The following is a 22,730-nucleotide window of genomic DNA, read 5'->3' as shown; positions in this document are numbered from 1 at the left end:
TTTGTAGAGATGAGATCTCACTATGTTGCTCAGGCCGGTCTCGAATTCCTGGGCTCAAGTGATCCTCTTGCCTTGACCTCCCAAAGTGCTGAGATTATAGGCATGAGCCACCATGCCTAGCCTGACCTATTTGTATGAACTGACCTTGGCTTTGGGTCCCCACCAGTTTCAGATGTTTACATCTCATCAGTTTTTCATATGCAGATTATATTCTCCGTTCCCAGCACTAGTGATTTTGCTTCTACAAACTCTCTTATCACAGCACTTGCATGTCAGTGTCCAGATGTTAAACAGATCAATCAATGAGTAAACCTTGGCTTCACATTTTGTGCAGACAAACTTAACCGACACATATACAAACAAAGTCTCTTAGCTACTGCACAGCCTCTGTGTCACCAGATCTTTGCCTGAAAATACTTCCTTCTTTTTTTTGGTAGCAGCATTATAGAGATAAAATTCACATGCTGTATAATTCATCCATTGAAGATATGCAAATCATTGGTTTTTAGTGTTTTCATACAGCTGCCAACATTTCCTTCTTGATACTGTGGTTTTCACCTGAATAGACAGGTAAAACTCCCAAGCTCAGTACTACTTTGCTATTTTCATCATGGCAATTTCCAAACCTGTAAAGGTTATCTGAAGGCAAATGTAGATATGACTGGGACTTCTCTGGTGCCTCGTTAGCAGCTGATGACTTGTCTAAGTTCATCCGGTGGAAACTGCTCCATGTCTGTTATATGGGTAGCTGTTGTAGAACGAATGAACAAGGAATTGAGTGAGCAGTTTTAATACAGTACAGGATGGACGCCTTGGTTGGTGCACAGACAATGGCATCTCAGTATTTTTATTCCAGATGGCAGAACACTAAATCCCTTTCATTTGTTTCACATCTTCTTACCAGCCTTTCTGCTAAATGCTCCAATTCATTATCCTCCAAAGTGTTTGTTTCGAAACCATGTATGTCTATGTCCTCCTTCCGCTCATGGAAACCACCTGTAGCAGCAACCACTGGAGCTGCTGCAAACATTTGTTTTTGATAACAATGTATTCTGAACGCCTGTGGTTTCCATTTCTATTTTTGTCCCTGACTGTTGTAGCTTTTCGAACAAACCCTTCATACCTTTTACCGGTAGCTTTGCTTTTCCCAGGCGTTTGCACTCTGTCCAACACGTCAGCTACATAAACTGTGACATGACTATTGCAAGATTCTATCATTATTACCCAAGAAAATATCTTGTGAGTGACCAAAACTCTAAAAGGCCAGCACATAGACATTTTTGGCCTTATATTAATTATATGCAATCATCTCTGAACACAAAAACAGTGTCAAGAGACTATCACTCTTTTGGAATTTTGACTAACAATACAGAGAAACAAAATAAACTACTCAGTCCCAGTTAGAAAAATTTTTCTCTTATTCATCAGTGTTCTCCACGGACACACAAAATTCACCACTACACTCTCACATTTCATTTTTGTTTTTGAACTCTAAGCCTACCTCATATAAAACTTCTCCTCCTTCCTTAGTACCACCCAACCTTTCATTCATTCAATAAGAACTTTTACCATTTTAAAATCAATACAAGTATCTAATGACTTACAGTTTTTGACATGTTTTCATCTACATCATTTAAACTGGTCCTTACAACAATTCAGAGAATGAAGTCACAGCCACCATTATTACTCCCATTTTATAGACGAGAAACTAAGGTCACCTGGCTAGCTAGTAACAAAACTTGTACCAAGAAATTGATGATTTGAATTCTAGTCCAGGATTTTTTCCTATCATAATGCTGGCCTTCATATTTGGCTATGATTCTCCAATGTCAGCTGCATTAAAATCCCCTGGAGGGCTTGTTATATCACAGGTTGCCAGGTCCTGTCCCCAGCACTTCTGATTCAGTAGGTCTGGGGTAAGGTCCAAGAATTTTCTTATTCACACCCGCACTTCTCCACTTTCTCCCTTGCCTTCACCTTCTCAGCTTCCCTTGCAGCTAGGGGTGGCCATGTGACATAGTTATGGCCAATGAGATGTCAGCAGAAGTTTTCTAAGACAACTGTGCTTTCCTGATGAAAAGGGACAGAGTTGGTTCTTCACCCTTTCTATTTATTCCTGCCCAGAACAGGTATACAATGCTTAGAGGCACAGCAGCCACCTTATATCCAGCACATTAAAATGGACAGGATAGAAAGGCAGGAAGAGACTGGGGTCTCTGATGGTCCTAGGTTCCTTACCTTCAGAGTAATTTTTTTTTTTGAGACAGAGCCTTGTTCTGTAGCCTAGGCTGGAGTGCAGTGGCAAGATCTTGGCTCACTGCAATCTCTGCTTCCTGGGTTCAAGCAATTCTCATACCTCAGCCTCCCAAGTAGTTGGGATTACTGGCATGTGCCACCATGCCTGACAAACTTTGGTATTTTTTTTTTTTTTTTTTTTGAGACGGAGTTTCGCTCTTGTTACCCAGGCTGGAGTGCAATGGCGCGATCTCGGCTCACCGCAACCTCCGCCTCCTGGGTTCAGGCAATTCTCTTGCCTCAGCCTCCTGAGTAGCTGGGATTACAGGCACACGCCACCATGCCCAGCTAATTTTTTTTTGTATTTTTTTTTTTTAGTAGAGACAGGGTTCACCATGTTGACCAGGATGGTCTCGATCTCTTGACCTCGTGATCCACCCGCCTCGGCCTCCCAAAGTGCTGGGATTACAGGCTTGAGCCACCGCGCCCGGCCAAACTTTGGAATTTTTAGTAGAGATGGGGTTTTGCCATGTTGGCCAGGCTGGTCTTGAACTGGCCTCAAGTGATTCATCTGCCTTGACCTCCCAAAGTGCTGGGATCACAGGCATGAGCCACTGTGGGCAGACTTTTTTTTTTTTTTTTTTTGAGACAGTATCTCAATTTGTTGACCAGGCTTAAGTGCAGTGGTGCAATCATAGCTCACTGCAGCCTCCAACTCCTAGACTCAAGTGATCCTCCCACCTTGGCCTCCCAAAGTGCTGATATTACAGCATTGGCCACAGCACCTGGCCTCCAAACTCCTTTTTTGGAGATGGAGTCTCGCTGTGTTGCCCAGGCTGGAGTAGAGTGGCATGATCTTGGCTCATTGCAACCTCTGCTTCCCAGGTTGAAGTGATTCTCCTGCCTCAGCCTTCTAAGTAGCTGGGATTACAGGCACCCACCACCACACCCATCTAATTTTTATATTTTTAGTAGAGACAGGTTTTGCCAAGTTGGCCAGGCTGGTCTCAAACTCCTGATCTCAAGTGATCACCTGCCTTGGCCTCTGAATGTACTGGGATTACAGGTGTTAGCCACTACGCCTGGCCCAAACTCCTTTTCATGTGAGAAAAAAAGAATCTCTATTAAATCATTGCAGTCAGGCTCTCAGTTACTTGCAGCCAAAAGCATGTCTTACTGATACAGAGAAAAAGGCTAGAAAAAGAACAGTACATGACAGTGTGGAGACTGCATGAAAAGTGGCATTTAATAAGCATTTTTGAGAACTTATTCTGTAGCTGACATTGTGCTAAGTGAATGAAGCAGGGGTCCTGCCCCCAAGGTGCTCATAGTCAAGGTGGAAAGACCGCCACGTAAACGTATAAAGAATACACTGTGAGGGCACGGATGTATAAAAATGCTATGGAAACCCAGAAAAGGAACCCTACCTAAGGAGGTCAGGGAACGATCCCAGGAGATAATATATGAAGAAGGACTTGAAGGATGAATACAGTTATGTCAGGAAGCAAAGAGAAAAAATCTTTCTGTGCTTGTGTCCCTTCTTTCTTCTACCCTTGGGGGCCAGAGGTTGGCTCATCTAGAGGCGGGTTGGAACAAGGGCTGTAGCCACACGTCTAACTAGGCAATAGAGGATTCCAAAACCCAAGCTGCTTGCCGAGCCAACTTCAGGAAACTCAAAGTCCAAAGAACCAGGTAGGAAATGATGAAGGTTGGCAAATAACCCTGACAGCAGGTCTAGGGAGCCAGAAGTCTGGGCCTGAAAGACATGAGCCAGAGAGCAGAGGGCATTTAGGCAGAACATGGGGGTAGCCGGGGAAGACCGGTAGAGGCCTACTTCTCAAGCAGGTCAGAATCTCAGTGCACAAGCTCAGCAGGTCAATAAATACCCCATTTCATTATCTTATCATTCAACTTCATTTTCACAGTCAGCCCTCATCCTGTTAGGGCCGTGGGAAAGTCATGTTAGTCCTTCCTGGGGATTCCCCCTGCATGCAAGGCTATGCTGAAATTCTGTTGCCTCAGTTAGTCTGCAGGGCCCTTCAGTCCCTGGTGCTACTATTTCTGTGACATAGGAACCCTGGCTGTAGGACCCTATATTTGTCTGTTTTGCATTGCTATGAAGAAATACCTGGACAGGGCACAGTGGCTCATGCCTGCAATCCCAGCACTTTGGGAGGTTTAGGTGGGAGGACCCCTTGAGCCTAGGAGTTTGAGACCAGCCTGGGCAACACAGGGAGACCTCATCTCTACAAAAAAATTTAAAAGTTAGCTGGGCATGGTGGCACATGCCTGTAGTGCCAGCTACCTGGGAATTTAGGAGGTTGCGGCAGGAGGATCCTTTGAGACCAAGAGGTTGAGGCTGCAGTGAGCCATGATGATGCCACTGCACTCCAGCCTGGGCAACAGAGAGAGACTCTGCCTCAAAAAAAAAAAAAAAAAAAAAAAAAAAAAAGAGAATACCCGTGACTGGGTAATTTATAAATAAAAAAAGGTTTATTTGGCTTTCAGTTCTGCAGGTTGTATGAGAAGCATGGCACCAACATCTGCTTCTGGTGAGGGCTCAGGATGCTTTTGCCCATGGTTGAAGACAAATGGGGAGCAAGCATGTTACATGGTAAGAGAGGGAGCAAGAGAGTGAGAAGGAAGGGCTAGCTTCCTTTAAACAACCAAATTTCATGTGCACTAATAGAGTGAGAACTCGCTCATCGCCAAGGGGATGGCACGAAGCCATTCATGAATGATCTGCCCTGCGACCCAATATCTCCCACTAAGTCCCACCTCCAGCACTGGTGGGGAAGTAATATTTTAACGTGAGATTTGGAGGAGACAAATTTCCAAGCTATATCACACTCCATCTCCCTGATGTACCATGGGAATTTCCACCCAGTGCCTGATATATCCAGAAAGCATGGCACAGTTCCCTGTCACTCATGGGCACCAGAAATATCTCCTTTCTCTTCTCAGGCCCAGCATCTCTTCCTGGTGTGGGGGATATCCCTCCCTCTAGGTCTGTTTCCATCAGAGACCCTTGCCTCAAGCTCTGTTCACCTCAGTGAGCTTAGGGCTTGGGAAATACAAGCCAGGAAGGGAAGAGTCTGCAGTCAACTCCGTGATCACCCTGCCCAGTCTGCCCTGAGACTAAGAACAGATGCTTTTAGAATGGGGAGAGGAAACGGGGGAACCACAGGGAGAAAAACAAATTAAACTTTTAAACAATTACTGGGCTACATTCATATTGAAGGCGATGGTATAATTAAAGGACCAGGTGCAGTACACACATATTCCAATAGGTGCAAAGATAGTCAGGAAAGGGCTTGATCTGTCTGGAGAATGGTGAGTCCCTGGGGAATGAAGAGGAAGAGCCTGGGGTGGGGTAGAGGCAGGACAGGGCCTTGATGGGACATCCTTGGATGACTGTTTGTGGAATTTGGATTTTATTCTAAAGGCCACAGAAGTCAGAAAAGGTCAATAAGCTATGACATGATCTTGTTTTTATTTTTAAGGGAACAACCTTGGTAGAAGGGTGGGAGATTAAGTTGTAAAGAGCCTACGGCAATAAGAATAAGCCAGACAAGGGCTAATAAGAGTTTAAACCAGGAGTTGCAATGGAGATAGGAAAGCAAGGTCACAGCTCTAGGATAAACTCCACAGAATTGGTTGACTTGCCATGAGGGAATGATGGCAAATGACAGAGAGAAGCTGAAGAAAATTCCAAGATCTCTATTGTGGAAGACTTGGTAGTTAGTAAAGTCACTTACCTGAAGGTGAGAACTCAGAAGACTGGGAATATGAACAGGGATGGGGACAGGTGATGGGGGAGGAGAGAACTAAATGGATTTAGCACTGGTTATATGCCAGCACTGTTTTACAGATATTTTTTGTCATAAAACCCTTATGAAGTCATATTTTTATGCTCATTTCAGAAATAAGAAAACGAAGGCTCAGAGATCATGTCTGCTCACCAATGGTTACTCTGAAAGTGAGTCAGGATCAGAAACTATAGCCAGCTGGTTTCATAGTCCATAAACCATGCTTTGCTCCCTAGTATGCTTCTAAGTACCATCTAGTTTGGGACATATAGGAGTCACTCGAGACTCTGAGTCTGGAGCTTGGGAGATACTGATGAGGTACAGGCATCAGTTTGGAAGTCCTTATAAAGGAGATCATTCTTGAATTATGGGAGCAGATGAGATCACCTGGGGAGAGCATGTGGGGAAAAAAGAGAGAGACAGACCCTGGGGACTTCACATGTAAGGCTTATATCAGTAAGGTTTATGTTAAACAATTATACATCGGCCGGGCACGGTGGCTCAAGCCTGTAATCCCAGCACTTTGGGAGGCCGAGGCGGGTGGATCACGAGGTCAAGAGATCGAGACCATCCTGGTCAACATGGTGAAACCCCGTCTCTACTAAAAATACAAAAAATTAGCTGGGCATGGTGGCGCGTGCCTGTAATCCCAGCGACTCAGGAGGCTGGGGCAGGAGAATTGCCTGAACCCAGGAGGCGGAGGTTGCGGTGAGCCGAGATCGCGCCATTGCACTCCAGCCTGGGCAACAAGAGCGAAACTCCGTCTCAAAAAAGAAAAAAGAAAAGAAAAAAAGAAGAAGAAAAAGAAAAAAAGAAGAAAAAAAACGAAAAAAAAACGAAAAAAAAAAAACAAAACAAACAAACAAAAAAAACAGTTATACATGTAACAGAAAAGGCAGCTCATGCCTGTAACCCCAGCACTTTGGGAGGCTGAGGCAGGAGGATCATTTGAGCCCAGAAGTTCAAGACCAGCCTGAGCTACATGATGAATCTCATCTCTATACAAAGTCAAAAAATTAGCCAGGTGTGGTAGCACATGCCTGTGGTCCCAGCTACTTGGGAGGCTGAGGTTGGAGAATCACTTGAGCCTAGACGGGTGAGGCTACAAGTGAGCTGTGGCTGTGCTGCTGCACTCTAGCCTGGGCGACAGAGTGAGATCCTGTCTCTAAATAAATAAATAAATAAATAACAGAAAAGGCAATGAATAAGATTAGGATTGGTTTCTTCTCATCACAAAGTTCAGCGGTGAGGCTTTCAGGGTCGACTCTTGGCTTCATTAGACACTCAGGCTCTCTTTTTCTTCTACCATGCTTAGTGTGTGTGGTCCATCCTCAAATTTGCTTTAGTTTCACAAAATGGTTACTATAGGTCCCACCATCCTATTTCAGGCAGCAGGAAAGAGGAAGAGGCCAAAGGAAAAAGGTGTCTGCCAGCCAAGTCTTTAAGGAAGTCTTTCCAGGAGACTCACTACATAACTTCTGCTTACATTGGCCAGAACTCAGAATTATTTTCAAGGGAGGCTGGAAATGCAGTTCTTAGCTAGGCCCCTTACTGCACCAACAAAATCAGGTTCCCTTGGTAAGGAATGAAAGGAATGGAAACTGGGTAGACCATTGTAATATCTGCCATAAGGGGGTGGGCAGAGGAAATAAAAAGAAGAATGTGGAGAGAGAAAAGGAGTGAGAATGATGCCATACAACATGTAATCATTAGGATGCTTTTAGTTACAAGTTATTGAAAACTGAGCCCAAACTACCTTAAACTTTGATCAAGTAGCCAAAAAAATTTATAAGTAGGGCAGATGTGTTTGTTGGGGCTCTGGCTTTGCAACTTTGCTATTTTCTTGGATATGCCCCTCTGTGTTGGCCTTGTATCCAGGCTGACCTCACAAACTATTATGGAGTGGCTGAAGCAGTTCCAGGACTCACACCATGATGCATATCACATTGCCCACAGCAAGACACACCATCTTCCTAGAAGAAGTCCTGAAATTCATTTATTCATTCCAAAATATTTCTGAGTACCTACTGTGTGCCAGTTCTTTTTCTAGGTGCCAGAGATAATGACAAACAGAGATCCTTTAGCCATCTATTGTTGCATTATCCTGAAACTCAGAGCTTAAAACAACAATTATTTATTATTTTACAGTTTCTGTGAGTCAGGAAACTGGGCAGGGCTTATTGGGTGCCTCTGGCTTCGGATCTCTCATAAGGCTGCAATCAAAATGTCGGCTGGGGCCAGGCGTGGTGGCTCACGTCTGTAATCCCAGCACTTTGAGAGGCTGAGATGGATGGATCACTTGAGGTCAGGAGTTTGAGACCAGCCTGGCCAACATGGTGAAACCCTGTCTCTACTAAAAATATAAAAATCGGCTTGGAATGGTGGCATGTGCCTGTAGTCCCAGCTACTTGGGAGGCTGAGGCAGGAGAATTGCTTGAACCTGGGTGGCAGAGGTTGCAGTGAGCCAAGACTGCATCATTGTACTCCAGCCTGGGCAAAAGAGTAAAACTCTGTCTCAAAAAAAAATAAAAATAAAAAAATAAAAAAGATGTCAGCTGGGGCTATAGTCATCTTAAGGCCGCCCAGGGAAGGATTGAGAATCACTTGAGCCCAGCTCAACCCCAGCTCACTCACATGGTAGCTGGCAGGCCCCAGGTACTTGCTGGCTACTGGCCAGAGTTGTCGGCTCATTGCAATATGGACATCTCTATTGGGCTGGGAGTTGGGGGTGGGAAGGAACAGACAGAAATCAGTCTTTTTATAAAACATTCTCAGAAATGACATCCCATTACTTTTGCCATATTTATTTTGAATTACTTCCAATAAGTCCAGGCCATGCTGAAGGGGAGGGGATTACATAAAGGCATGAATACCAGGAAGTTCAGATCATGGGGAACCACTTTGAGGCTGCTTACCACAATATTCTAGTCAGTGGAGACAGGCAATAAACAAACATATATCATATGTTGGGTGATAAGTCCTAGGAAGAAAATCAACACAGAGAAAGTAACGGCCTTTATTATGAAATGTCATTTGAGTAAAACCTGGCACACAGGGGACAGCAAGCCATGTGGGCATCTGCAGAACAGTATTCCAGCCAGAGGGAAGAGCAGGTGCAAGCTTCCTGAGGCAGGAGCATGCTTGGTGTCTTTCAGGAATCACACAACCAAGGTGGCTGGAGCTGAGTGAGCAAGGGAGGAGACCAAGTCAGAGAGGTGGGTTGGGATCACTTAGAGAAGATGGTAGAGACTTTCCTGGAGGGTTCTGCACAGGGGTGTGATGTTGTGATCTGCTTTGCTTTTAAAAATCTATGGACGGTACAAAGGCCAAGAGTAGAAGCAGATAAACCAGTTGGGATTCTACTGCAGTGGCCCAGGGGAGAGATAGGGAAATCTTGGATTGAGTCATATTGATGCAAGTGGGGAGAAGTGACTGGGTTCTAGATATATTTGATAAGATTTGCTGATAGACTGACTTAGGGTAGGACAGAGGGAGGGGTCAAAGATGACTCCAAGCCTTTCAGAATGAGAATCTCTAAGATCAGGATGCCCTTTGCTCAGGTGGGGAGGACGAGCCTGAGACAGTAAATAAAGATTTTGACTTTAGTTTTATGACCATGTTAAGTCTGGGACACCTGTTAGATAGCCAAGTGGAGATGTTGTGGAAGAAGATGGAGTCTTTAGTTCAGAGGAGAGATGGAGGCTGGCAATAGAAACTGGAGAGGCATCAGCATCAAGTTGCCATTTAAAGACAGAGGACTAGATGAGATGAATCACCTAGGGAATAAGTATTAATGGGGGATGAGCCCTGGAACATTTGGAACCTTTGGATATAAGAGGATGAGGAGGATCTGGCAAAGGGAGCTGAGAAAGAGAAACCAATGACAAAGGAGAGATGATTCTGGGGAGAAAACCAGTAGGGTTTACCTAGGAGAGCAAGACGAGAGGTGCTCTTGCCCTTTCAGATGCCTCCAAAGGTCAAGTGGTGCCACTGGACTTGAAAAGTAGCAGAAGGTCATGGATTACTTTAGAGAGAGCAGCTTACAAAGTCATAAGTTCAGCAGCTGGACAATACTAGATTTGGAAGGGAAATTAGCTGGGCATTGTGGTGCATGTCTGTAACACCAGCTACTTGAGAGGCTGAGGCAGGAAGATCACTTGAGCCTGGGAATTCAAGGCTGCAGTGAGCTATAATCATGCCACTGCACTCCAGCCTGGGTGACAGAGCAAGATCCTGTCTCTAAAAAAAATAAAATAAAATAATCACAAGGGAAAACACTGTTAAGAAAAATTAGAAAATATCGATATCAATAACCAAACATTATAATTAAAACCCAGAACACAGAAAGAGGTAAATTGTTTTCAGTAAATATAATGAGGCTTAGGGTCTTTACAATGGGAAAAAAAAAACCATGCAAATTGATAAGAAAAGTACTAAGACTCTACCAGGAAATCGACAAAGGACATGAACAGACAGGAGGAAATACAACTAGTAAACAAAGATAAAGAAAACTGTTTGGCACCATTAGCAAGGAAAGAAATACAGATTAAAACCATAAGATGACGTGTTTTCAACTATAAAATGAGCAAAGAGCTATTAATATTATTTAACTCAGAAATTCCAGGTCAGGGAATCCTAAGAAACTAAGCCAAAATGCAAATGAAAAAGCTAGTCACAATTCTATTTATAATAGTTAATAACAGAAAAAATAGCAAGGCATGGTGGCTCTCAACTGTAATCACAGTGGCTCAGCAGGCTGAGGCAGGAGGATCTTTTGAATCCAGAAGTTTGAGATTATAGTGAGCTATGATCTTGCCTTGCATTCCAGCCTGGGTGACATGTTCCCATCTTGAAAAAATTGAAAAATAACATAAAATAATCAAAATGCTGAACACCAGCAGAATGGCTTAGAAAAGTATGGCACATTCATACAATGGAATATTAAGCAACCACATACACATATAAAAAATGCTCGGGAAGAATTTATGGTAACATAGGAAAATGCCTATATTAATTTTTTTAAAAAGCAGGATTATAAATTGTATATACCTTATCTTCTCACCTATGGGAAAATATTTCTTCTTCTTTTTTTAAACGGAAGCTCGCTCTATCGCAAGGCTGGAGTGCACTGCCATGATCTTGGTTCACTGCAACCTCCGACTCCCTGGTTCAAGCTATTCTCCTGCCTCACCCTCCGCGTAGCTGGGATTACAGGCACCCACCACTGCGCCAGCTAATTTTTGTATTTTTAGTAGAGACGGGGTTTCACCCTATTTGCCAGGATGATCTCCATCTCTTGACCTCGTGATCTACTCACCTCCGCCTCCCAAAGTGCTGGGATTACAGGCGTGAGCCACCGTGCCTGGCCAGGAAAATGTTTCTAGGAAAAGGGAAACTCACCAAAATATTCCCTCAGCATGACACAGGAAGACTGGCTACCAATCTTTCACGCAGCACACCTTTGTCTCAAACTCCTGGCCTCAAGCCATCCTCCCATGATGGTCTCTCAAAGTGCTAGGGTTACAGACATGAGTCAGCACAACTTTGCTGAATTCTGTGCTAGCTTCTCTGTGCCAAGTCCTGGAAGCACAAAGATAATTCAGAAAGTCCTTCCCTTGAGGAGCTTGCATCTATGATCTGAAAACTATTCTGTGGGAGTAAACAATCAAGTCTCAAAAGCTATAAGCATAATTGGAATCCAAGAATAACACAGCAAAAACGAACACAGATGCAAGGTAAATGACCGCACAGCTGAGCCTTCAGTGATGCTGCCCACAGGCAATAAGGAATTTTGGAGTAAACTTAGCTGAGTTCTTAGAGACCCTAGTGCTACAGTAAAGATGGCCTTGACTCTAAAGGAATGAAAGTCAAGGTGAAGCTAATAGAATTGGTAGAATGAAGCTGATACTCCCAAACAATATTTGTTGCTTGACTTCCTGCTATAAGTGGTTTGGTGTAAGAGTGCCTCTCTGACCAGCCTCTGCTCAGCCTCTGCTCAGACCCACCAGAGTGACTCCGGATAGATCATTGGGCTTCTTCCATCTTAGGTTACTTCTTGAGCCCCATTCTTTGGCAAAGACTAGCTTGGAGATTCCTGCTGCAGTGTCAGGATTGGACCAGTGGGACTGCCTCTATTTTCAGGTTTATCACAGGTAGAGATGACAGAATGACACCTTGTATTTCTAGACTCTTTTATGTATATTTCACATATTTTATAAATTTTGTGCCAGGCGTGGTGGCTCACACCTTACTCCCAGCACTTTGGGAAGCTGAGGCGGTTGGCTCACATGAGGTCAGGAGTTCGAGACCCGCCTGGCCAACGTGGTGAAACCCTGTCTCTACTAAAAATGGAAAAATTAGCAGGGTGTCACGGCGGGTACCTGTAATCCCAGCTACTTGGGAGGCTGAGGCAGGTCAGTCACATGAACCCAGGAGGCAGAGGTTGCAGTGAGCTGAGATTGTGCCATTGCACTCTAGCCTGAGCAGGTAACAAGAGTGAAAAAAAACCCTTCATCTCAAAAAAAAAAAAATTCTGACCTGCCTGCACATTGAAGAATGATGTAGTTGGTAGCTGGAAATCAACCAGCTGTATTTTAAATTTTTCTGGCAGTGCTGCCTCCATCTTGCTTGCTTAACCTATCAAACTGTAGTTATCTGACAAACGCTAAATCAGAAAAACAAGGATTCTGATAGTGTCAGAGAGAAAGCTCTCTTAGAAAGCTACTTTCAGAAAAGTCCAAGCAGGTTATTCTTTAAGTGTTTTAGTCAATGGTATAGCAAGGCTGATTTAGAGAGTAAAGAATAGATACAATGTGATTTTTTTTCTTTTTTGTTTTTTGAGATGGAGTCTCATCCATCTTGCAGGCTGGAGTAGAGTGGCTTGATCTTGGCCCACTGCAACCTCTGCCTACTGGGTTCAAGCAATTCTCCTGCCTCAGCCTGCCAAGTAGCTGGGATTACAGGCATGCACCAGCACGCATGGCTAATTTTTGTATTTTTAGTAGAGACAGGGGTTTTGCACGTTAGCCAGGCTAGTCTCAAACTCCTCACCTCAGGTGATCCACCCACCTCAGTCTCCCAAAGTGCTGAGATTACAGGCATGAGCCACCATGCCTGGACACGATGTGATCTTTAAAGTATATCAAAGAAGTCACCCTAAAGGAAAATGAGTTTTTGATCATAAAATTAAGTATAATTTAAAAAATCAGTTCTCCTATAATCCCAGCACTTTCGGAGGACAAGGTGGAAGAACTGTGTGAGCTCAGTTTAGGACCAGTCCGGGCAACATAGCAAGACACTGTCTCTACTAAAACTTAAAAAAAAAAAAAAAAAAAAAAAGAAAGAAAAAGAGGATCATTTGGGCATAGTGGTGCATGTCTGTAGTGCCAGCTACTCGGGAGACTGAGGTGGGAAGATTGCTTAAGCACAGCAGTCGAGGCTGAAGTGAGCCATGGTTATGCCGCTGCATGCAGCCTGGCCGACAGAGCAAGATGTTGTCTCATAAATAAATAAGTTCTTAGTTAGGTATGGTGCCTCACACATGTAATCTCAGCACTTTGGGAGGCCAAGGTGGGAGGACTGCTTGAGCCCAGCAGTTTGAGGCTGCGGTGAGCTATGGTAGCTTCACTGTACTCCAGCCTGGGTGACAGAAAAAGACTCTGTCACTAACTAACTAACTAAGTAAATAAATACTCATTTCTTAAGAGAAATCCTCAATAATTACCATGTGATTAGGACTGAAATGTCTGAAGGCAAACTGTCTGGGTTCAAATCCTGGCTTTGCCACTTCCTAACTGCGTGACTTTAAGCAAGTTACTTAATTTCTCTGTGTCTCAATATTTTTCCTCATCTGTAAAATGGAGATGTTAGGACCTTCTTTATAAGGTTGGTATGAGAACTAAATGAGTTAGCCCTGAACAGTTCCTGGACTGTAACACCTGCTATATATATGCTTGTTAAATAAAACTAAAGACTTTTTTTCTTGCTATCACTTGTTAATAAAACAGTCATGACTAGTAAAACAAATATGTGAAATGTTAATAATTCTGTGACAATATAGTGAAGTATTCACTTATGTTTCTTACTTTTTTTTGAGACAGAGCCTCACTCACTCTGTTGCCCTGGCTGGAGTGCAGTGGTGTGATCGTGGCACGCTGCAATCTCCACCTATCGGGTTCAAGCAATTCTCCTGACTTAGCCTCCTGAGTAGCTAGGATTACAGGAACCCGCCACCACATCTGACTAATTTTTCCATTTTTAGTAGAGACAGGTTTCATCTTGTTGGCCAGGGTGGTCTTGAACTCCTGACCTCAAGTGATCCTCCTGCCTTGGCCTCCTAAAGTGCTGGGATTACAGGTATCAGCTACCACGCTTGGCCTGTTTCTTCTTTCTAGATTGCCCATCCTTCCTCTTTTCAAGCAGGTGGCTGTGCCTTCTTCTGCATGTGGCCTGAGGGATGCTTATGAGGCAGGAAGCCCATGGGAGCAGAAGGTGCTGAAGCCAGTGGCTCCTCTTGTCTTTTTTTAATTTAATTTAATTTAATTTTTTATAGAGATGGGGTTTCACCATGTTGGCCAGGCTGGTCTTGAATTGCTGACCTCAGGTAATCCACCTGCCTCGGCCTCCCAAAGTGCTGGAATTACAAGCGTGAGCCACCACGCCCGGCCTCCTCTTGTCTTTTATGAAAGCCTGAGCCTGTTGAACTGATAGGGAATGCTGGGTGTCTCAGGATAGGTGGTGGTGAGTAAGGCTTGTGGGTGCATGAAGAGGGGATAGAGAAGGAAAGCTTCTCTGAGAGGGCAGGGAGTACTAGTCCTAAGAGGCTAGGAGCTGGGGGACCTGGGCAGAGCCCAGAGTGTTTGGCATGGCCTCACGGGGAGGGCCATGCAGTGTACTGAGGCAAGAAGCACCATCTTGCAATGCCTCATGTAGCCCAGAAGGCACATGCTCTGGACTCCAGGGACCCTGGGGGTCTTAGACAACGAAAATGTCAGCCTTGACCATGAGAGGTCAGAGGTCAGAGCACCACTAACCAATAGATATATGAGCCATATTTGTATTTACTAGCTACTAAAATCTAGTAGCCATGTTAGAAAATGGTCAAAAGGCCGGGCGTGGTGGCTCATGCCTGTAATCCCAGCACTTTGGAAGGCTAAGGCGGGTGGATCAGCTGAGGTCAGGAGTTCGAGACCAGCCTGACCAACATGATGAAACCCTGTCTCTACTAAAAATACAAACTTAGCTGGGTGTGGTGGCACACACCTATAATCCCAGCTACTCGAGAGGCTGAGGCAGGAGAATAGCTTGCAGTGAGCCAAGATTGCGCCACTGCACTCCAGCCTGGGGAACAAGAGTGAAACTCCATATTAAAAAACAAAAAAACAAAAAATGGTCAAAGGACACAGTTAAAATTCATTTTGATAACATTTTATTTCTATCTAAAATATTAAGATTTCAACATATAATCAATATAAAGACATTACTGTAATATTGTACTTTTCTAAATACTAAGTGTATGAAATCTAGTGTGTATTTTATACTCACAGCACATCCCAGTTCAGATTGGCCACATTTCCTAGGCTCAGTAGCCCTGTGCAGTCAGTGACTACCACACCGCACAGCCCAGGGTTAGCGGCTCTTCTCGTTTTCCTGGTTCCGCATAAACTTCCTGGATTCTAAACTGACACTGACAGGAAAGGGGACCTCAGCTTGTTCACACAACAAATACTTTTGAATGCTACCACATGCTACGGTTCCCAAAACGTATGAGGAGGCACCCTAGAACACTGCAGTGAGCTCACAGGGGCTTCGAGGGAAATTTTACATTTTCAAGGGAAACATCTGTGAGACATCACATGAACTGCTGGCTCAAAGTGGCTCCCAGTTTCAACATGAGATTGCACTGTTATACTTCTCTTTAGATGCCATACAGTTTTGCAAAGGTGGGCTTTCAGCGCTGCTATGATAAAAAACAAAAAACAGAACACAAGTATTGTAGAAAAATTAGTTTGGAACAGGAAGTGAGATGGTAATATCCAAAAAATTCCAATGTTTGAGAAGTTTGCAGTGCCCAGCAGTTTCACGTCTGATTGGTAAGTAAGGGTAGTCAAGAATAAGAAAATTTTTTTCAATGTGTGTGCATTATTTTTTAGATAGCTATTAAGTTGTTAGGAGGTAAGTATTTATTAAGTTGCTCAGACCTAACTATTTAATAAAACAGAACTATTAGGCATTTCTTTTGGCCCAGGAACACTGAAAAATCCACTGAGACACCAAGAGTGCTGAGAATGTTTGGGAATTGCCCTACAGGTTGCTTATCTAAGTATGTGGAACACATCAGAAAATAAAACAAAGATCCTGCCTTTGTGGATGGGATTTGGTGGGGAGACAGACCATAATCAACAAGGATGACAGGTAATGTTTGAGTCAAGATTTCAGCCCAGTGGGGTGGGGTTTGGGAATTGAAATTAGGTTGTTTTTAAAGGAAATACAGAAAGTGGTATTTCTTACATACCAGATGTTATAGACCTTGATTTATCACATATATACCCATGCTAGACTGTGTGTCATCAGTTTAATGGAAGATTAGTTCTAAGTGTTGTTATAAACTGAATGTTCTATGTTGAAACCTCATCCCCAAGGTGATGGTATTAGGAGGTGAGGACTTCTGGGAGGCGATCAGGTCATGAGGGTGGAGCCCTCATATATGGAACTCGTGCTCTTATAAAAGAGACTCCAGAGAGCTCCCTCATGCCTTCTTCCTTGTGAGGACACAGTGAGAAGATGGCCAACTATGAATCAGAAAGTGACCTTTGGCTAGACGTGGTGGCTCACACCTGTAAACCCAGTGCTTTGGGAGTCTGAGGTGGGAGGACTGCTTGAGGCCAGGAGTTTAAGACCAGCCTGGGCAACACAGCAAGACCCCGTCTCTAAAAAAAAAGGCCCTCCCCAGACATGGGATCTTTGATCTTGGACTTCCCACTCTCCATAACTGTGAGAAATAAATTTCTGTTTTTTATAAACCACCCAGTCTATGGTATTTTCGTTACAGCAGCCTGAACCAACTAAGGTAAGGGTGTTCATGGAAGTGAGGAAAACAAATATTGCCCTTATGGGAACTCCAGAAAGCCACTCAGCCAGTCCTCAAGGTTAGGGCAGGAACATCATACCACCCTGGAAGGTGGCCATTAGTTAGGAACTGGAAGGTCATTCAGGACATTGACCAGCTCTTGTGGCCATACTGTCTCCTCATCCCTTTGCAGCAGGATTGAGTTGATATCTACCTAGAGCCAAATCTTTTTTTTTTAAATTATCTTTATTATAAGGAAAAAACAAAACAAAACAGTAAAACAGACCTGGTAGGTGGTGGAGGTAGAAGACACAGAAAAATACAATGACCAAACAAGCTGCCCAGGCACGACTTCCTGCCATGGTGAGTTGGCCTTTACCTCCCCTGCTTTCCTGATTCAAAGAAACTTGCGCCCAGCAAGACTGAGCCCAGGAGCTCCATTTTCCAATCTCTTTTCTTCCTGGGCATTTAGGAAAGGTTGTATGGTCCTCCAGCTTTTAAGATATCGAAGACAGTATGGAGAAGGGAAGGATATTATAGCCTTTTGTTTCAATGCCTTCGCCAGCTCCTGCCCTCAGGATTTGTTGATGCTGAAAACCGGAACCCCATGGAATTGGGGAAGCTTAGGCAGCAGTATGCTGAGCAATGAGGCTGTGTTGACGAGGAAGGAAGCAGCATCATACCTGGCATGGAAGCTGTCAGGAGGCAGCGTGCCATAGGAGAAATGCTAAGGAACTTAAAGGCAGAGGTAGCTGGAGCCTGTGGTCCATCTGCTCCCAGTGTGTCAGTAGCTGAGCTTTTCCCTTAAGGGGTCTCAAAGGACGTCCCTTTCCCTGTATGCAGGAAGACATACATAGACTGCCAGCTTCAGAAGCCTGTCCAGCTAGAGGCGTGGTACTCACTTCCACACCTGTAGATGTTTGTCCCAAGTGTCAACCTGAGATTCAAACCCAGGGCATTCTAGGCCCAAAACAAGCAAGCAGCAGCCCAGGAAGTAAAACCGAGATCTGCCAGGTTCCGAAATGCCAGCTCCTTGCTTCTTACTTTCTCAGCCTACCAACGGAACTGCTTGGAGGAGGCTGCACTAAGTCATGTGTTTGCTATTCCCCCTATCTCATTCCAGTGATGAGTTGCCCCTGGAATAATGTGAGTCTTCCTCTGCCTGCTGTAGCCGTTAGGGCCAGGTAGAGACAGTGGGCAGGTGTGGGTGGGATGGAGGATCCCCTTTGATTCACACTTAGCAGGTGGCTTTCTTGAGCTTGTTTTGCCCTTTAAAACTGTCCTATTTTAATCAGATTTTATATTTCTATAAATCTAAGGTGGAGGTTGGGGAGAAAAGAGAAGATGAAAGTACGGTGAGATGTCTACTGAACTGCTCCTGCAAAGGCCCCTCCCCATGTACTCGCACCAAAAGCTGTAGGTGAGTCTTCCATGCTGAGTCAGAATCCTGCAAAGCCTCAGGCAGAGGGAGGCTATAGCAATTGGAAAGAGCACATTCAAACCCCCATGACCTGCAGTGCTGGCCTCCTGGAAACTTCCTTTGTTGCTCTTATTTGGAAGACTGCTATTATTATGCTTTTTTAACTACAATCACAGGGTCTAGGATTGGGTTAGAGAAAGACAGGGTGAAAGGGCAGGTGGGAGGAAGGAGGCCGAATGAGTGCTGGGAAGAGAGGCATCGGAAAGGATTGCCTTCAAGGTCATGTCTAGTCTGATATTCAGAGCATTATTTATGCTTCCAAAAATTACATGTATTTTATTTTCAGCATCTTTTGTTAATTCTTTCTAATGATAATGTGCTGTTATTTTACAGCTACCTGTTCTCATTTAGTGGATATGATTCCCTTCTTAAGTTTTCTGAGCACGAGAAATCAGCTTTGGCTGTACATTGCAAAATATCTGAGAAGCTTAAAAATACTGATGCTTGGGCCAGTTGCGGTGGCTCACGCCTGTAATCCCAGCACTTTGGGAGGCCGAGGCGGGTGGATCATCTGATGTCACAAGTTCAAGACCAGCCTGACCAATATGGTGAAAATACAAAAATTAGCTGGGTATAGGCTAGGAGCAGGGGCTCACAGCTGTAATCCCAGCACTTTGGGAGGCCAAGGTAGGTGGATCACAAGGTCAGAAGATCGAGAATATCCTGGCCAACATGGTGAAATCCTGTCTCTACTAAAAATACAAAAATTAGCTGGGTGTGGTGGCACACCCTATAGTCCCAGCTACTTGGATGGCTAAGTTAGGAGAATCGCTTGAACCCAGGAGGTGGAGTTTGCAATGAGCTGAGATCGTGTCACTGCACTCCACCCTGGCAACAGAGGAAGACTCCATCTCAAAAAAAAAAAAAATTAGTTGGGTGCAGTGGCGGGTGCCTATAGTCCCAGCTACTTGGGAGGCTGAGATAGGAGAATTGCTTGAACATGGGGGGTGGAGGTTGCAGCGAGCCAAGATCATGCCACTGCACTCCAACCTGGGTGACAGAGTGAGACTCCATCTAAAAAAAAAAAAACAAAACCCTGAAACCTGATGTTTGAAGAATGATGGTCACCAGAGACTGGGGAGAAGGAAAAGGGAAGTTGCTGTTTAACGGGTATAGAGTTTCAGATTTGCAAGGTGAAGAAGTTCTGGAGATCTGTTTCACAACAATGTGAATATACTTAATATTACTGAAGCGTATAATTAAAAATGGTTCAGAGGCCAGGTATAGTGGCTCAGGCCTATAATCTCAGCACTTTGGGAGGCCCGGTCAGGTGGATCGCTTGAGTCCAGGAGTTTGAGACCAGCCTAGGAAACATGGCAAAGCCTCGTCTCTACAACAAATACAAAAATTAGCCAAGCGTGGTGGTGCACACCTGTGGTTCCCCCTAGGTGAGGGGGCCAGCTAAGCCTGGGAGGTCAAGGCTGAAGTGAGCCATGATTGCACCACTGCACTCTAGACTGGGTGACAGAGTGAGACACTGTTTCAGATGAGAAAAAAAATAAAATAAATAAAATAAAAGGTTAAGATGGTAAATTTTATGTTATGCTTTTCTACTATAATAAAAAGTACATAAAAATATTGACATGGGCTGGGTGCATTGGCTCATGCCTGTAATCCCAGCACTTTGCCGGGCCAAGGTGGAAGGGTCACTTGAGGCCAGAAGTACAAGACCAAACTGGACAACAAAACGAGATCCTGTCTCTACAAAAAGAAATTTTTTTAATTAGCTTGGTGTGGTGGTGCACAACGGTAGCCTTAGTATTCAGTAGTACTCAGGTGACCTGATATGGGAAGATTGCTTGAGCCTGGGACATTGAGGCTGCTGTGAGCCATGATCACATCACTGTTCTCTAGCCTGGGCAACAGACAGGACACTGTCTCTGAAAAAACAAACAAACAAAAATTGACCTGGTAGAATGAAGCAGGCATAAGAAGGGCATAAGCACCTTGCTGCGTCCTCTCTCTCTCTCCTGTCCTTGGACATCGGACTCCAGGTTCTTCAGCCCTTAGTCTCTGGAACTTACATTACTGGCATTCTGGGGGCCCTCAGGCCTTTGGCTTCAGACTTAACTGATGGGCAGTTAAGTCTAGGGAATGTTTGGTTTGTGGAGTAGTGGGCAATGAATGCTGAGAAGCTCTGTGACATTATCATATAATAAAGCATATACATTTGGTTTTCCTCCCCAGTCCCTGGCACAGAGCTCCTAAAACCCTTGTGATTTCCTGAGTGACAGGGATGCAAGGTACATCTTTTGTTGTAATATTTGGTCTTAAACTCTGATTCCTGACAAAGAGCTCCTAAATCCCTTGGAATTTCCTGGGTACTAGAAGGGTCCTTTGTTCTATTAATTATTAAGCAACTCTTGGTGGGCTCCTGGATAGCTTTGGGATGGGAAAGACCAAGCCAAGATTAGAAGCTTGGAACATTCAGTCCCATCCCCTATTCTCCAGGAAGGGGAACAGAGCGGGAGATTGAGTTAATAATCCATCATGCCAATGTGATGGAGCCTTCGTAAGACTACAAGACTCAGAGAGCTTCTAGGTTGTTGAACACATCTGTGTGCTAGAAGGGTGGAGCACTCCAATTCTTGCCCTCAGGATACTTTTGGACTCACCCTGTGTACCCCTTCATCTAGCTGTTCATCTGTATTCTCTATCATATCCTTTATAATAAGCTGGTAAACAGGCCAGGCATGGTGGCTCATGCCTATAATCCCAACACTTTGGGAGGCCAAGGTGGGAGGATCACTTGAACTCAGGAGTTTGAGACTAGCTCTGGCAACACAATGAGACCCCATCTCCATGAAAAATAAAAACTTAGCCAGGCTTGGAGGTGCACGCCTACTTGGAGGTCCAGGTACTTGGGAGGGTGAGGTGGGAGGATTGCTTGAGCCTGGGAAGTCGAGGCTGCAGTGAGCTGTAGCCATGCCACTTCGCTCTAACCTGGGAGACAAAGCAAGACCCTGTCTCAAAAAAAGAAAAAAAAAAAAAAAGGTGGCAAACACAGACAAACACAAGTGTTTTCCTGAGTTCTGTGAGCCATCATAGAAAATGGGAGTCTTTAATATGTAGCCAAGTTAGAAAGAAGTGTGGGTAGCCTAGGGACTCGCTACCTGCAATTGGCATCTGAAGCCTGGGGGCAGTTTTGTGGGACCAAGCTCTTAATCTGTAGCCTATGGAGTAACTCCAGGTAGTTAGCGTCATAATTAAATTGTGGTACACCTAGTTGATGTCCAAAGAGTTAGAGGATTGTTTGTGGGGGAATAAACCCTGACACATTTTGTATCAAAAGAGTTAAATGTAGTAGAGCCAAATAGTGTATGTTTCCTATTTAAGCTCCCAGGTGATTTGAGCGTGCAGCAAAGACTGAGAGCCGTCCTGAGGATCCAAAGTCACTACTTTTCAGGTCCTCATCATTCTGGTAATTTTCTCAGATGCAAATCCCCCCTTTTGTTGGGATTTTCTGTTTTTTGATGGTGTGGGCCTTTTTCAGAGGCTGACCAAGCTTACCTTTTGCCACTTGGGCTACACCTCTGCCTACACCCTGGGCTTCCAGTCCCACCTGGAGGTGAGGAGCTGGGGCCCCTTGGCTTACTTGTGGTTTCCCATCTCCTCACTTCCTTGAGGAATGCTGCCCAGTCTGTAGAGAGAGGGTCCTTCCTTGTGTTCAAAAGTGGCTATATTGGCAGGGTGTGGTGGCTCACACCTATGATCCCAGCACTTCGGGAGGCCGAGGTGGGTGTATGAGTTTAGTCCACATTCCTGAAATCTGGGGATTTTACTTTTTAAACTATATATTTATGTGTTATTTGAATTATTTTTGCCACAAATACATTGCTTTTATAATAATCTTTTCAAATATTTTTATAAAAATAAATTATATTAAGCCGGGCGTGGTGGCTCAAGCCTGTAATCCCAGCACTTTGGGAGGCCGAGGCGGGTGGATCACGAGGTCAAGAAATCGAGACCATCCTGGTCAACATGGTGAAACCCCGTCTCTACTAAAAATATAAAAAATTAGCTGGGCATGATGGCACGTGCCTGTGATCCCAGCTACTCAGGAGGCTGAGGCAGGAGAATTGCCTGAATCCAGGAGACGGAGGTTGCGGTGAGCCGAGATCGCGCCATTGCACTCCAG

General features: G+C 44.5%; 1 long non-coding RNA gene across 1 annotated transcript; it reads right to left on the bottom strand.

The window, feature by feature from the left end:
- Positions 1-424: 424 nt before the first annotated feature.
- Positions 425-12,299, bottom strand: LOC116530617. Its single transcript, XR_004260086.1, has 2 exons — positions 11,445-12,299; positions 425-748 (listed from the first exon to the last, which is right to left on the bottom strand). It is a non-coding gene; the product is annotated as an uncharacterized LOC116530617 (long non-coding RNA).
- Positions 12,300-22,730: the final 10,431 nt, after the last annotated feature.

This window comes from Sapajus apella, unplaced genomic scaffold (assembly GCF_009761245.1).
Source record: "Sapajus apella isolate SASKATOON/1434 unplaced genomic scaffold, GSC_monkey_1.0 scaffold3, whole genome shotgun sequence".
Lineage (NCBI taxonomy): Eukaryota > Metazoa > Chordata > Mammalia > Primates > Cebidae > Sapajus > Sapajus apella.
This window is presented reverse-complemented; position numbering and strand designations above follow the sequence as displayed.